The following is a 16,531-nucleotide window of genomic DNA, read 5'->3' as shown; positions in this document are numbered from 1 at the left end:
AGAACTCTCAACCCTCACAGAAACTCACTAGACACATTAGTGAAGAGACTCAGGCCCTTAGAGTCTGAGCTGTGAGAACTGCAAACAGTGCGGCCAGGATGTTACCTCAGCACAGACTGAGTGAACGAATCATTTGGTAAAAGCCATTAGAGGGAAATGTTACTGGAAAGTCATAAATGAACCAGCCTGTCTATGCCTGGTTTTGCTAGAATGTAGGAACCATTTGAAATTTTTTAAATGTTTCTCTGTGTACGGTTTAAGAAGAGGACTGTGACATAACTCACCAGTTTCTATTATTATATCAAAATGAGGTAAAAATATGGTACGGATTTAATGCTAATTCATTTATTCATTTTTTTGCATTTAAGTTGTTGTTTTTAGAATATCATGAAGCTTCATTTCATGCCCCAATAAAACTAAAATGTAATGGGTTACAGCTTTTCTGTTTGTTGATTTTTCTCCTTCAAACATCTTTGATTTTTTTTTTTTTGCGGTACGCGGGCCTCTCAGTGTTGTGGCCTCTCCCATTGCGGAGCACAGGCTCCGGACGCGGAGGCTCAGCAGCCATGGCTCACGGGCCCAGCCGCTCCGCGGCACGTGGGATCTTCCCAGACAGGGGCACGAACCCGTGTCCCCTGCATCGGCAGGCGGACTCTCAACCACTGAGCCACCAGGGAAGCCCCTTTATTTTTTTATTGTTATTTTTTTGATTTTCCATTCTTTGAACAGATTTTTTTTTCAATGTCTTGCATGTCATTCAAATTATTCTTTTCTCCTGTCACCTCCTCCACCTGTCTCTAAAGCAGTTTCTAAAGTGAACCAATCCTGATAGAACCTAATGATACCTATGCACAATTTTTGGAAACATTAGCACCTCCTTCTTGGCTGCTTCTAATGCACCAGTATGGTCTTTCCAGCATTGGTGGATTCTTTTTAGTTTTCCCCTCAGCCCCAATCATGCCGAAGAGGAAATCTGGTGCACAACTACACAATTTCAAGCTCGTGCCACATCCAAACCCTTCCCTGGCAATCTGTCCTCTGTCTCCCTTCGACCAAACCTCACAGGTTTCTACAGCTTCTCACAGCCATTAGCCAGGAAAGTTCAGCTCAAGACATCACCCCTGACGCCTTCATTTATAGCCACTAACTACCTAACACAGGTCAGTGTTCCTCCCTTTTTCTCTTTCAGTTGTCAGAATGAAAGAACTTAATCTTTCTCATCAGAAGAAGTTTACATTTCTATTCTACCTCAATAAAAATACTTCTCCCCCACCATCTCTTTCTAATGGTAACTTCTGCCCAAAGGCAATTAATCATTTAAATATCTTCTCTTGGAAACCTGTAACTTCTGTTGCCGACCATCTTTCATAGGCAAGTTCTAGTTACAAAGACAAGTTATATCACAACCAAACCTTTCAAAAATATATTGTGAAAAAATTTTATCTTTTTCTTCTCCAATTAATGTAAATTTTACTGTCTAACATTTTTACCGTATTTAAATATTCATAGCAAACATCTATTACTGTTCTTCAAAGTAGTAGCCATGGCACCCAGGCATTTTCCCTTCAGATGGTCTTGGTACCCACTGGTATTAGCCTGTCAATATCAGGCCTTCCTTAAGTAAACAAATGGATCTCCTCCATACAAATGGACAGGAGGCAATTTCATCTCACTGTTCTTAGGATTTTGCTTAAAGCAAAAGCAAAGTGGACGTTTTAGACGTACACACTGTCTTATAGAGCATGCAGTTAAAAATCTGATATCTAGGGCTTCCCTGGTGGCGCAGTGGTTGAGAGTCCGCCTGCCAATGCAGGGGACACGGGTTCGTGCCCCGGTCCGGGAAGATCCCACATGCCGCGGAGCGGCTGGGCCCGTGAGCCATGGCCGCTGAGCCTGTGCGTCCAGAGCCTGTGCTCCGCAACGGGAGAGGCCACAACAGTGAGAGGCCCGCGTAACGCAAAAAAAAAAAAAAAAAAAAATCTGATGTCTAACAGGGGGAGAAGGAGAAGGAGATAAAGCTGTTAATTTACATCCTCCTAAGACCTGGTACTACCAGGGTGCTATAAGTTACCCAGATAAAGTAAATTTAATTTTAACTTAACATTGGAAACTCTCTCGGTGGAATTGACAGCATCCTTGGAACTACATTTCACACTTTCCTGACTTGGGAATGGTTATTTTGAGTAGCATCTCTTATTAACCTAACTTCTTAATGCCTGGGCAAGAGGTTAAATATCTCACTTATCTACATATTTGGCTTCCATGAACAGCTACTTCATTCAAAGACTTTCAAGGGTTTATCAAAATCTCACCATGTTTAACATTCCAGAGAGAACATCCAGGTTGCTGGTTCTTGGGATTTACCTTTAGTCTACTCGTGGATACTGATCGCTGTGATAAATATAATACTAAAACAACAACGATGAAAATGAAGTAGGCTATGTTCTGCTGAAGAAAATTTATCTAGAACGAATGATAAAAAAGATCAAACTAGATTCTGAGTACCCAGTTTATAGAATCCAAGAATGAGGAACTATTTACTCATCATATGGTGAAATTTACTAAGAATTTCTTGTGCACTAAATGTTTTCAAGCAACCGTACTCCCATATTAAGTGCTATGCTTAAGTACTTCCTATTCTCACAGACAGTACATACAAGATCTTCAAAAAGCCCTGTGCATTTTACAGTTAGTAAGTTAGGTTATAGTTAGATGGACGTTGTGTAAATTTAACGTCTTAAAATTTAGGAAAATTGCATTACACAAATTTCAGGATCTCTGACAAAAGAAGTAAATGGTGTCCTAGAACTGTCAGAATTTAAGACCTTATCAGCTATCAGAGGAAGAGCACCACTCAATACCTGAAGTTACCAGTTATTTTAGGGAGACAAGCAAAGAGGCACATGATCCCTTACGAACATGGATGTTCATCGCATATTATTTAGTCACAGAAGCTGAAAAACAGCTCAGTTATCCCACAATCGCAAACTCGCTTATGACCTATAAGGCATCCATAAAATGAAGCACATAAAAATACACTGCAAAATAGGACTTGAAATAATTAATGCTATAGGCGAATGCTTGTCATCAGTTAAGTTTTAAAAGATTATAAAACTAAATAAACAGTATAGCAGAGGTCTATTTTACAACTCATATACATAAGCAAGAAAAAGACTAGGATATATATTACTACAATAAATGTGGCTTGATTTAAAGTCATTTTATCACTTAGTTTTTTTCCAAATCTATACATTTGCATGTGTAAGTATGTATACGTGAGTGTGTATGTGTATGTTATGTATATATTATGTACATCATAACCAGAAAAAATGATTTTTTTTTTTTTTTTTTTTTTTTGCGGTACGCGGGCCTCTCACTGTTGTGGCCTCTCCCGTTGCGGAGCACAGGCTCCGGATGCGCAGGCTCAGCGGCCATGGCCCACGGGCCCAGCCGCTCTGCGGCATGCGGGATCTTCCCGGACCGGGGCACGAACCCGTGTCCCCTGCATTGGCAGGCGGACTCTCAACCACTGCACCACCAGGGAAGCCCGAAAAAATGAATTTTTAAGTTGTAAAAGACCTTCCCAAAAATTAAAATTCAAAGCTAAAACTTAAACTACCCAAGGACTTTATTTTGACCCTATACATAAGTAGATACGTAGCTTGATGTATATGAAACCCTGGAGAAAAAAATAACAGAGCAACATAAAAACTGAGACAAAGATGTGACTATATGTAGTGTGCCCAGAATGACTGTGGGTGTCAGCAGTTGTCTTTAACACCATCAGGGCTAGACTCAGACAATGCAGTGTGATTCCAGGAGAGGGCCTCTTCCCTGCCAAAGAAGGGATGTGTGCGTGCATGCATGCGTGTGTTGTCAAAGAAGGGATATGTGCGTGTGTGTGTGTGTGTGTGTGTGTGTGTACGAGACAAATAGCCTAGGCCTGCTAACAATATACAGACTGTGAGAAAGAGGGAAAAAAGGAATCTTGCAGAGAAAGTAAAAGCAGAATTTATGAGATTGTCAGATGCCAAAAAAATTTGGATAGAACTACCAGGTCAGTGTTTCTCTCGATCTTTTTTGTTCAGATAAATCCATTTGATCTGGATGCCGTCATCAGTCATTGATAAGGGCCACCATAATACGATTCCAAATAAAGTAGAAAAAGTAACAAAGTGCATTTCTCAATAAAGATTTCAAATAAAAAGTGTATTTCCAACAAATACATTTTATTAATATTGCCATAGTAAGTCTTCCAGTAAGTTTTTTTTTTTTCAGAAATAGATATTTTCAAACAGAAATGTTTGGTTCAGTTGTTGCTGTGAAAATAAATCCTTCTGTTATTGCCATTCTCACGATCAAGCCAGTATTTTGATGGCAAAATGCTGTGTTGGGGAAAGCACGCATGTATAATTGGGTGGGCTATACTTTCAAAGAAATATAGTAGCAGCTTTTTTATGATCTGGGTCATGAGGCCAAAGTTGGGGAGAAAGAAAGAGGAGCAAATGGCCCTCCACGCAGTGAACCAGGGCAGCAGGGAAAGCGGGGGAGCTGGGCCAGTTGACCCTGTGGGCACTGGAGTGCCCCTCGCCCCGATTACTCAGAGCACATGAGTATCTGGACAGATGAGCTGGGACATCTTTCCAGCCCTGACATGTTTCATCCTAAGCTTTAGGATCTGAGTGGGGTTGGACAGATCCCACATCACAGTCACCTGGGGTGCTAATCGGAAATGCAAGTTCAGGGGCCTGGCCACAGACCCTTGTAGGGCAGTCACTGCGGGGGTCATCCATCTCACCAGGTGAATTGTTGCATATTAAATTCGTCTAGCCAGGTGTTCGTTGGTCCTACAGAAGGACACCAGAGGTAGCCCTCAACGCCCACCCCTTGGTGGTGGCCCCCCTTCTCATCCGTCCTCTGATGCTCCCCTCTGAGGGAGCCCTTCCTGGCCCGCAGTGAAGCAGGGATTTTCAGATCTCCTGGGAAGTTGTCGGGTGGATTGTACATTTGTTTCTCTCTTTACTGTTTACTTTTTCTCCTCCAGCAGGGAGCCTGTGTTTTCAGCTTTAGCGGTTCCTTTATTTCCTGAAGTCAGTCTGCTTAGTAGTCGCTCAATGCAGAGGTAATGAATGAGCAAACAGAGGCCACAGCAAGATGGTAACTAATTACCACCACTCCCCACCCCCAGCAATCAGGGCAGATTCTGAGGGTAAGTGCTGTGGAGTTGGCTCACCCAGGAAAGAACCCAGAAGCTCCTCCGCTGGGCCGCCCTCACCTCAAGATTCCACGGGGTTAGGACGTTGCCTGAGCAACGTCTCTGGAAATGCATGCCTCCTTGCAGGGCTGGGTGCCTGCTGCCTTCCCAAACGAGGCCAGTGCCCTGGGCTTCATGCGCCCTCGTGACCCACCCCACACAGGCCAATGACTTTTTCTTTCTGGTTCCTTCTGTTTTGCTCCAGCTTCCAAAATTCAAAGCAGAGTAGAAGCGTTATAAAAAGTCTTTATTCTCTTCCATCAAAGGAGCCTAGCAGTTTCAGGCGTTAAAAAAAAAAGTAAATCATGTTACTTTCACTTGGCCACAGAGAGTAAAGGTTCTCTTGAAATTCAAAGTGAACTCGATTTATTTTTTAATTATTGATATTTCCAGATCTGAGGATTGCAAAAAAAAAGAAAAAAACCCTCTGTGTATTTTACCAACCCCAAGCTCCGAGTCAGCCATGAAGTGCTTTTTGTTCTTTTCTCCCCTAATTGCCTTACCTCCAAGAAGCTGGTCTTAACATACCATCCATCATCCCAGTGACAAATCAAATGTGGCCCGTTCAGCCCAGCGCGTTGCTGCGAGCCACAGTGACACACATTCGTTTCTGGTTCAGGCAGCTGCAGGGGAGCCGCATGTGTTTGAACTGTGTGGCCTCCCTATATAATTCAGGAAATGAGTTTACTGTATCTGTGACAAGCATCGTGTTCACACGGTTTGGGGAGCAGCCGGCAGGGTGTGGGGCTCTGCAGCAGCAGCCCAGGGATGTGTACCCACCGTGCTTCCCTCGCGCTGGCCAAAGCCCCAGCCCCTCTCCACCTGACCGTGACTTTCATCACACCTGCCACCTGAGAAAGTATGCCTCATCCCTTGGGTGCTGGAAATGTCTGGATGTAATCTAACCTGAGATTCGTAAACCCCAGTTTTTAACACAGACCACTTCTTCCAACAGCAGGGCCTGACTCCCCTGAAGCTGAAGAATTGGTGCCTGTCTTTTGATGATGCTTTTTTTTTTTTCCAGCGGTAAAATTTGGCCCAACTTCTGGTTGTTATTCAATTTGTATTCATCGCTTGCACATAATCTCTGCTGGACCAGGTTCAAGCAAGCTGGGGTTGTTGGGGAAAGGGGGCTTTGGTAGGTGTGGAGTGTGCATTTACTTAGATCAAGGGAAGGAATGCCAAAACCAGCCCAGCAGCAGAATAGATGGCAAGCCTGTGGTGAGGTTTTGTTATTTTGCATATGGTTAACCATCTCGGAGGTCATAAAGCGAGGACTCTGTCCTCCGGTGCAGCAGCTGGGTTTACACAGTATTTCCAGATTGTTTATTTTGGCCCAGAGCCAGGGCTACATCATTTTTCCATTATGCACATTTGACAGATGAAGAGGGGTGGGAAGGGGGATTTCACGGGGCAGGTCTGTGATTTCCTTTTTATTTACGTTAGAGGGACTTTTAAGAGTTCTGAAGGTTATGAACCAGTCCAAATATAATGTCAGTGAGGCAGAGGTAGACGGAGCCACTGCTTTTGCAAAAATGCCCAGATCTTGGGCAGTAAAGCAAAATCCGTGTATGACCTCAGCCTGAGGCTGTGTTGGGAGCACAGTTTGTCACTGCTCAGTCTTGCATACAGACAGGTTACTGGTAAATGACATTTAGCATCACGTTCAAAAGTCAAGCTCTTGGTGTTTGCTTGGCAGTGCCTTGGGAGCAGCAATGAGTTGGGGAACCCAGCCTGCTTGCCTTCCACTGGCCGGCGTTCTGTGCAGACAGGCGGAGGCTTTTCCAAGGCCACTGTAGAACTTCTCCCTTGCGGTCCTTTCCCAGAGACACCAGCCTTCTGAAGATACTCCCAATGGCCTGGCCTGAAGTTCTTTCTGCAGGGAGCATACAAGACTGGCCAAAGAGCCACAGTTTAAATGACACCCACAGCAAAGCTCTTTGCACTTGGGTCAAGCTCATGTGATCTGAATGAATGTTTTCCTTCCAAATGAAACATTTTCTTTTGCTGATGGAGAAATCGCAATTAAAAAGCACCCCAAATGATGACAAATTAAGTAATTGAACAACTTAATTACTTAACTACAATTAAGTAATATAGCAAAATTAGGTCACACAGATGCCTTATTGTCCTAACAGTGTTTGGATTTCTTTAGTGAATGGCTGTAAATAATATATGTGGCATAAATTCATTAGCTGCATGGTCATGGTGTATATTATGTTTCTACAAAGGTATTTATGTTTGTAGCAAATGTCCCTTATCGAGGTATTTCTTAAGCTTTGCTAAGTCTTTGTAAGTGATCTGTCACCATAACACGGTGCTCTCCAGTGGAGGGGCCCAGAAAGGCAAATACCGCCCCCTCTCCAGAGCAAGCCTAACCTTCTCTATCAGCCTACCCTAAAGAAATTTCTAGAAACGGAAAGTTTGCTCAGGCAGGACCTTCTGCTAAGGAAAGAATTTTGCAAAAACAACATATGTACAGTCGACACCAAAAGTTGCCCTCTGGGTTAATCCAGTCTTACAGATGGATTCAACATACAGGTTTCAAATCAACAAACCTTTATTGAGGGTCGTTATGTGCCAGGCATGGAGCTGGGCACTTGGGAGCCAGAAATGAAAAAGACAGTCCCTTTCAGTCTGAAAACGTTTTTGCTGGCTTGCAGGTTTTTCACCAGACTCTCCCGGACTTACCAAAGCATTCCCCTTGACTTGGAACACTCAAGCCCTTATTTTCAACCAATCTCCTTAATGCCAGAGTACACACGGGGCGAGGGGAAGTGGGTGGTAATAGATCTCCACTCAATTTGGAAATTAACAGCCAGTGATGAAGCAAAAGGTGCTAGACTGGGAGTCAGAAAGCTCGATTTCTAGTCTCAGGACAGTCACTTGTACAACCTCGAGCCAGTCCTGTGACTTCTCAGGCCACCGTGTCTGTGGAACAGGTTGTGAGGATTGCATGAAGTAAGGAGGGGATATTTGAAAACATGTTAATCCGCGGAGCTCTGTGCAGGCGAAGGGGATGCTATTCTGATGGGCTGTGGGAGGAATATGTGTGTGGGGGGGGGGGTTGCTAATTGAGCTGTTTATACCACTATCTATAAGGCTTTAATAATGCAGAAAGCTGACCCAACTCAGCAGTCTCCCAACTGACCTTATTATATAGTCTTGGGTTTTTTTCTCTCCCCGCATTGGATGACCAACTGCAGATTTTTCTGTTGTTGAGGGTCAACAGTATAAAAAGGGTCCCCATTCAGGGCCACTTCTCAGGAAGAGGCCAGAGTCTGGGAGCCCAGAAGAGTCTGTCCCCACACAGTCCTGATCCTGTGGCTGACTCTGGACATGTCTATAAGGAAAAATCATCCTTCTTTTGCTATTCAAGTCGGAAGATCAGAAGTTGTTTTTTGTTTGCTTGTTTGTTTGCCCTTCTGATCATTTCACAGCTCAAAACCAGTGCTTACTTTGAGGAAATTTTCAGCAATTATTGTGATTTAATGGGCTTCTTTGACCAATCCCTCAACGTAAATAAGAGAAAGGAAAAAAAAAATTAAAAGCCACCTGAAACCACAGCTTCCCTTTGCCAAAATGTATTTATTAATTAAAGGACAGCGGCAGGAAAACATGACATGGCCAGCACTATGGTTCCAAAGAGGCAACTGAACCACAAAGCTAAACACTGGAATTTATAGACTCCAGTGGGAGCTAAAAAATCCCAGATGTGAGGGTACACCCGGCATTCATGGGTCTCTTGAGAATCTTCTCTTAAGCACACTCAGATACTGCCTTTGTCTCCACTTGGCCCTGTCTGCACCTCACAGAGACAGCCAAGCCTTCTTCGGGTCTGACTACACCCTCTTCCATCTGTTGGTTTCTTTCATTCACTCGATGAGCATGTACAGAGGGTGCTGCGTTTCCCCAGGTGCTGAGCTGTGGAAGTACAAAGACAGAGGGGTACCATCCCTCTCCAGACACTCGCAGCAAAATAGGCTGCATTAGGAGAACAGCTAGATGAAACTGGTGGGCATGTGAAGAAAACAAACAAATCCAGGGAAAATATTTTCAAAGTTTCATGGTGCCTCAGAGGCCTCCTAAAAGTTTTCCATCTTTTGGTTGAAACACACACACACATACAGACACACACACGCAAACATACCCTATACACTCAGACTTGCACACACAGCACCTCTACAGGATTCAGTAATCATAGTAGTTATGAAAGACCCAACTCCGTGCGGAGTAGTTAGACAAGTCCATTGGGCTTGGTCCCTCTTCTAGGGATTTCTGACCAAGAAAAGGAAACACTGATAACATCAAACCAACCGGAGGGAAATGCCCCGTCTGCCCCGCCGGTGAGCAGGCCCGTGAGGAGGGGTGCTCCTCTTACACTGTGAGCCCCCTTCAACCATGAGCAACATGAAGGGTTAAGAGCTTGGGCTCAGTCATCTGACTGTCCCAGACCCAAACTGTGGCATCTCCACTTACGAGCTGTGTGACCTTGACCATGTTACCAAATTCCAGTGTCACATCTGTAAAATGATGAGAATACGAGAGCCTGACTCACTGTTAGATAACTTGCAGTCCTTGCCCGAGAAAGTGCTCAGAAATACCTGCTAATGATGATGATGACGATGACAAAGTTACCTTCACTGCTAGTAACTCCTGTGCCTGGTGCAGAAAAGTCATTCAGTAAATACAGAAAAAAGGAAGGGGGGTGACACTGGACACACAAATGAGGCCGAACTGAAGCCTAAATTTTGACACAAAAGCACTTGCTTCCTAGTTTTATGAAACCCAGAATTTCAAAACCTTTTCATCAGAAGCATAAAACTCCAATTTCTGTAGCAGCCAGGCAGGTAACATGAAAGAATGAACTGGCATTTAGAGTCTGGGACAAAACAGAGCGCGCTGGCCCCTCGGAGGGGACGGCCATACTCGGCTCCTAAAGAATATCGCCTCACCTTGAGAGAAGCCAGAAATCCAGACGCCCTGTGAAGCAGACCACGTCTCCAACAACTAAGTCAGTTTCTTAAAAAAAGTACCCACGGGTCAAACAACACAGAGCCCGGCAGTCAGATCTCAGGCTGCCTGCTTGCTGCCCCTGCCTTCACGGAAGCTGCTCTGTATTTGTGTCTTCCTTCTGAAATGTTCACCAGGGGCACAAGAGATGTGAGCCCCTTGGAGTCATCTCGGGGGTCCTGCTTTTCAGGGGGTGCACGTGGGCTTAGGCCTCCACTTCTTGATGGGTTTGCTCTACAGTATATGCCCACCTAACGTGGGCTGCTTCATTTCCCAAAGAATACTGAGAATAAGTATGGATTTTTAAAGCACGATTGTTTTCTGGCTGAAATAACAACAGTCTCCAACAATTCCTAACAACTTCCTCTGCTACTGCTATTACGGCAACCTGGAAAGAGGCTGATTCCATAGTTCACATAGCTTTGTTTTGTTTGGAGGGAAAGTCTGGCCTTTTATAAAAATGTGGAACACTTAGCACTGGAATGATTTTTCCATAGCACTGATTATTGTACAGCAAGACACTTAACCATATGTCTTCGAAATGTGATTTTAAAAATTCTCCACTAACCATAAAAGGCAGACTGCCCTCTACTCTTTCCATATGAAGGTGATAATTTTCTACAGGCTCACGAAGGCTGCGCTGGTTATGGCCAAGTACTTAGGGGAAACCTCATCACAAATGAGAGACCTGGGCTCCAATTCCAGCTCTGTTGCTTACTCACTAGCTATGTGACCTTGGGTAAGTCATTTAATTTCCAAAAGCTTCTATTCCCCCATCTGCAAAACAGGGGCCGAGACACCTCAAAGGGTAATTGGGAATATTGAATAAACTAACATACGTGTGGGCATAACCCAAACCCACAATAGGTATTTGCCATCAGTGTTGGTTGAATCTGAATCTCTGCTTCTCCTGCCACGAAATTGCACTATTTCTGACCATGACATAACCCTCTGGCAATATCATTAACCTTCCTATCAAATTTGGCAGCTCTGTGGAAGACAAAAGGGCAAAGAAGCTATAATTGTTTCATATAAACTTTTGGTTTTGTGTCCACAGTGGTATGAAAACTAGAGGGTGGAGGGTTGGATGACACTAGCCAGAGAGGAAGGAAGGGAGAAGGGAAGAGGCTGGACCAGAGCCCTGGGAGTGCTGACACTTAAGGGACAAGCAGGGAAAGAGCACTGGGCGTAGAGCACTGAAGGGAAGCAATCAGGAGTCCAAGACCACCAGGGAAATGCTCTTGTAGATGGTTCCAAGATGGCGTGTGTGGCCATCCGTGTTGTGAGGTCATGCTAAGAAGTCATAGAAGGCCTGAGAAATGTCCACTGAGTTATCAACAAGGAAGCAAGAGCAATTTGACTGGACTGGAGCATTGAGAGGACAGAAACCAGGTTTTGATGAGTCCAATCGTGTGAGTACATTGAAAATCTGGTGACAGCAAATTTAGACAGCTCTTCAAGAAGTCTGGTTGTGATGGAGAGGAGAGAGAGAAGACAGAAGATAGAGGAGGACATGAGACTTAAGGGTTTTCTTTAAGGAGACTTGACTACATTTGATTTGCAGGGGGTAAGGAGCCAGTTGAGAAGGAGAGGTTGACAATGAAGAAGAGAGAAGGTAGATAGAGCAAGAGTGAGGGAGAGAGAAGGCATAGATGGATGGAGCGAGGATTGGGTATCAATGCAAAACTGGAGCCTAATTTAAAAAAAATCATCTGTCGTAAGTGTCCTCTGAACCAGCTGTCAGTACCCCTCATGTTTAGACAGGGGCTAAGGAGGGTAAGGAGGGTTGAGGTAACCAAAATACACTTGGCAATCTGTTGCTGTCCAAAAAAGGATCTTGCAAAACTTTGTCTTGTAGCCACAAATGAAACATTTCCCTTTACTCTTAGCCTAAAAGTCTGTCCTATCTGTTGAGTTTTCTAGCAAGCACAGGACTCAGTCTGCTAGTGTTTGTTCTTACTGGTACTACCCAATAGCCCAAACACTTTCATCAGGAGAGTGAGGTGATGTGTCATTGAAATTTGGTTGGAAAGGCTAATTGGAATCTTATCAAATATAAATCTTAGTAGAGATCTCCCCTTACCTTATAAAATTTGGATAAAATAAGTCAATGAATGGGGCTGTAAGTGGGATCCCCAGCACTGACTTGATGGAGAACACTATGAAGTTCAGACTCTGGTCATTGCAAGAAGGCTGACTTTTCCCAGACTTTGTAGATCCTGGGTCATTTTCTGACGGGGTTCCTGAACAATGATTCCTACTAGAAACACTTAAAAGTTCAGGCTAAATAAAACACCAGGAAGAGGTTTCCTGGAACTGAGGAACTCTCCAAATACTGATGATTATGTTCATTTTCATCATTGACTCTGGACATTGGCCTTTCTTATTGGACCCAGAGATAACCTAGTCCAGTTTCCTTTTTTAAATCAACCTTTTTCTTCCTCCGGATTATAAACCCACTAGCCATCCCTACTAAAATGCCTGCTTCTTTCCTGCAAGATCTACTACAATCTGGACTCCCCGGTCAACGTGAGGAGTGGTAGGCTTTAGGCCCACCTGCTGACTGCCGTTATGTTCCATTGCTTTTGGAGAAACGTGAGAGGGACAGTGATAAGGTTGCTGGCCTTTCTGCAGCAAAAGCACAATTGCTTACCATGCAGACCCTCCTGCCTCTGCCTCTTTTCAGCTACATGACCTTGAAGCAGTCAGAGTCTTGCTCTGCCTCAGTTTCTTCATCTATAACATGGCTCTTCCATGAGGGGTTCATGTGAGGGCTAAATACGATTCCATGTATAAGTGCCTAGTTTAGCGCTTGGCACACCTTAGTCCTCACTAAATGTAACTGTTACTATAAAAATACACCGCAAGGGATCAGGCTCAGCTGAGACCATCCGCATCTCTTGACAAATCAATGAACTAATGATGTAAATATATCCTGGTTCTTTCCATTGTGCTTGAATGACATACTGTCATCTTTGACATACCTGCTCTGCCCACCCACCAACTTGCCCATCCCCAGCCATGGAGAAAAACATGCAGGGAAGAGAGTTTTGTTGTGATGAACCAAGAGTAGCTTTAAATCTATCGACCTAGTTAACCTAATCACAACCAAACAGGGAAACATATAAATCCATCATGCCATCATTTTAAAAAACCTTCACAAAATTTTACTAGCTTGATATTAATAACCCATTAGAGCAAGTCAACTCAATCCATTAAATAGATCAACATTTTATTTATTTGTTATTTTAATTTTAAAAAAATTTTTATTGGAGTATAGTTGATTTACAATGTTGTGTTACTTTCAGGTATACAGCAAAGTGAATCAGCTATACATATACATATATCCACTCTTTTTCTTTAACATCTTTATTGGAGTGTATTTATTTTACAATGCTGTTAGTTTCTGCTGTAAAACAAGGTGAATCAGCTGTATGTATACATATATCCTCATATCCCCTCGCTCTGGCTTCTCTCTCCCACCCTCCCTATCCCACCCCTCTAGGTGGTCACAAAGCACCGAGCTGATCTCCCTGTGCTATGCAGCTGCTTCCCACTAGCTATCTATTTTACATTTGGTAGTATATATAAGTCCATGCCACTCTCTGACTTCGTCCCAGCTTACCCTTCTCCCTCCCCATGTCCTCAAGTCCATTCTCTACGTCTACGTCTTTATTCCTGTCCTGCCCCTAGGTTCTTCAGAACCATTTCTTTTTTTTTAGATTCCGTATATATGTGTTAGCATACGGCATTTGTTTTTCTCTTCCTGACTTATTTCACTCTGTATGACAGATTCTAGGTCCGTCCACCTCACTACAAATATCCCAATTTTGTTTCTTTTTATGGCTGAGTAATATTCCATTGTATATATGGAATATATTCTTTATCCATTCATCTGTTGATGGACACTTAGGTTGCTTCCATGTCCTGGCTATTGTAAGTAGTGCTGCAATGAACATTGTGATACATGACTCTATTTGAATTATGGTTTTCTCAGGGTATATGCCCAGTAGTGGGATTGCTGGGTCATATGGTAGTTCTATTTTTAGTTTTTTAAGGAACCTCCATACTGTTGTCTGTAGTGGCTGTATCAGTTTACATTCCCACCAACAGTGCAAGAGGGTTCCTTTTTCTCCACGCCCTCTCCAGCATTTATTGTTTGTAGATTTTTTGATGATGGCCATTCTGACTGGTGTGAGGTGATATCTCATTGTAGTTTTGATTTGCCTTTCTCTAATGATTAGTGATGTTGAGCATCCTTTCATGTGTTTGTTGGCAATCTGTATATTTTCTTTGGTGAAATGTCTACTTAGGTCTTCTGCCCATTTTTGGATTGGGTTGTTTGTTTCTTTGATATTGAGCTACATGAGCTGCTTATATATTTTGGACATTAGTCCTTTGTCAGTTGCTTCATTTGCAAATATTTTCTCCCATTCTGAGTGTTGTCTTTTCATCTTGTTTATGTTTTCCTTTGCTGTGCAAAAGGTTTTAAGTTTCAATAGGTCCCATTTGTTTATTTTTGTTTTTATTTCCATTTCTCAAGGAGGTGGATCAAAAAGAATCTTGCTGTGATTTATGTCATAGAGTGTTCCTGCCTATGTTTTCCTCTAAGAGTTTTATAGTGTCTGGCCTTACATTTAGATCTTTAATCCATTTTGAGTTTATTTTTGTGTATGGTGTTAGGGAGTGTTCTAATTTCATTCTTTTACATGTAGCGGTCCAGTTTTCCCAACACCACTTATTGAAGAGGCTGTCTTTTCTCCAGTGTATATTCTTACCTCCTTTATCAAAGATTAGGTGACCATATGTGCGTGGGTTTATCTCTGGGCTTCTATCCTGTTCCATTGACCTATACTTCTGTTTTTGTGCCAGTACCATACTGTCTTGATTACTGTAGCTTTGTAGTATAGTCTGAAGTCAGGGAGCCTGGTTCCTCCAGTTCCGTTTTTCTCTCTCAAGATTGCTTTGGCTATTCGGGGTCTTTTGTGTTTCCATACTGATTGTGAAATTTTTTGTTCTAGTTCTGTGGAAAATGCCATTGGTAGTTTGATAGGGATTGCACTGAATCTGTAGACTGCTTTGAGTAATATAGTCATTTTCACAATGTTACTTCTTCCAGTCCGAGGACATGGTATGGTATATCTCTCCATCTGTTTTCTTTCATCAGTATCTTATAGTTTTCTACATACAGGTCTTTTGTCTCCTTAGGTAGGTTTATTCCTAGGTATTTTATTCTTTTTGTTGCAATAGTAAATGGAGTGTTTCCTTAATTTCTCTTTCAGATAATTCATCATTAGTGTATAGGAGTGCGAGAGATTTCTGTGCATTAATTTTATATCCTGCTACTTTACTTTACCAAATTCATTGATTAGCTCTAGTAGTTTTCTGGTAGCGTCTTTATGATTCTCTTTGTATACTATCATGTCATCTACAAACAGTGACAGTTTTACTTCTTTCCTGATTTGGATTCCTTTTATTTCTTTTTCTTCTCTGCTTGCTGTGGCTAAAACTTCCCAAACTATGTTAAATAATAGTGGTGACAGTGGGCAGGCTTGTCTTCTTCCTGATCTTAGTGGAAACGGTTTCAGTTTTTCACCATTGAGAACGATGTTTGGCTGTGGGTTTGTCATATATGGCCTTTATTATGTTGAGGTAGGTTCCCTCTACGCCTACTTTCTAAAGAGTTTTTATCAAGAATGGGTGTTGATTTTTGTAGAAAGCTTTTTCTGTTTCTATTGAGATTATCATACGGCTTTTCTCCCTCAATTTGTTAATATGGTTTATCACATTGATTGATTTGTGTATATTGAAGAATCCTTGCATTCCTGGGATAAACCCCACTTGATCATGGTGTATGATCCTTTTACAGTGCTGTTGGATTCTGTTTGCTAGTATTTTGTTGAGGATTTTTGCATCTATATTCATCAGTGATACTGGCCTGTAGTTTTCTGTTTTTGTGACATCTTTGTCTGCTTTTGGTGTCAGGGTGATGGTGGCCTTGCAGAATGAGTTTGGGAGTGTTCCTCCCTCTGCTATATTTTGGAAGAGTTTGAGGATAGGTGTTAGCTCTTCTCTGTTTGATAGAATTCGCCTGTGAAGCCATCTGGTCCTGGGCTTTTGTTTGTTGGAAGATTTTTAATCACAGTCTCAATTTCAGTGCTTGTGGTTGATCTGTTTATATTTTCTATTTCTTCCTGGTTCAGTCTCAGAAGGTTGTGCTTTTCTAAGAATTTGTCCATTTCTTCCAGGTTGTCCATTTTATTG

The 16,531-nt window shown here is 42.7% G+C and overlaps 1 protein-coding gene across 3 annotated transcripts in view; it reads left to right on the top strand.

The window, feature by feature from the left end:
• Positions 1-16,531, top strand: part of UST (uronyl 2-sulfotransferase) — a 300,699-nt gene that overhangs the window by 262,266 nt on the left and 21,902 nt on the right. The gene's annotated exons all lie outside the window — the stretch shown is intronic.

The sequence above is a fragment of the Pseudorca crassidens genome, chromosome 13 (assembly GCF_039906515.1).
Source record: "Pseudorca crassidens isolate mPseCra1 chromosome 13, mPseCra1.hap1, whole genome shotgun sequence".
Taxonomy (NCBI): Eukaryota; Metazoa; Chordata; class Mammalia; order Artiodactyla; family Delphinidae; genus Pseudorca; species Pseudorca crassidens.
Note: the sequence above shows the minus strand (reverse complement) of the source record. Positions and strands in the feature narration are given on the sequence as shown.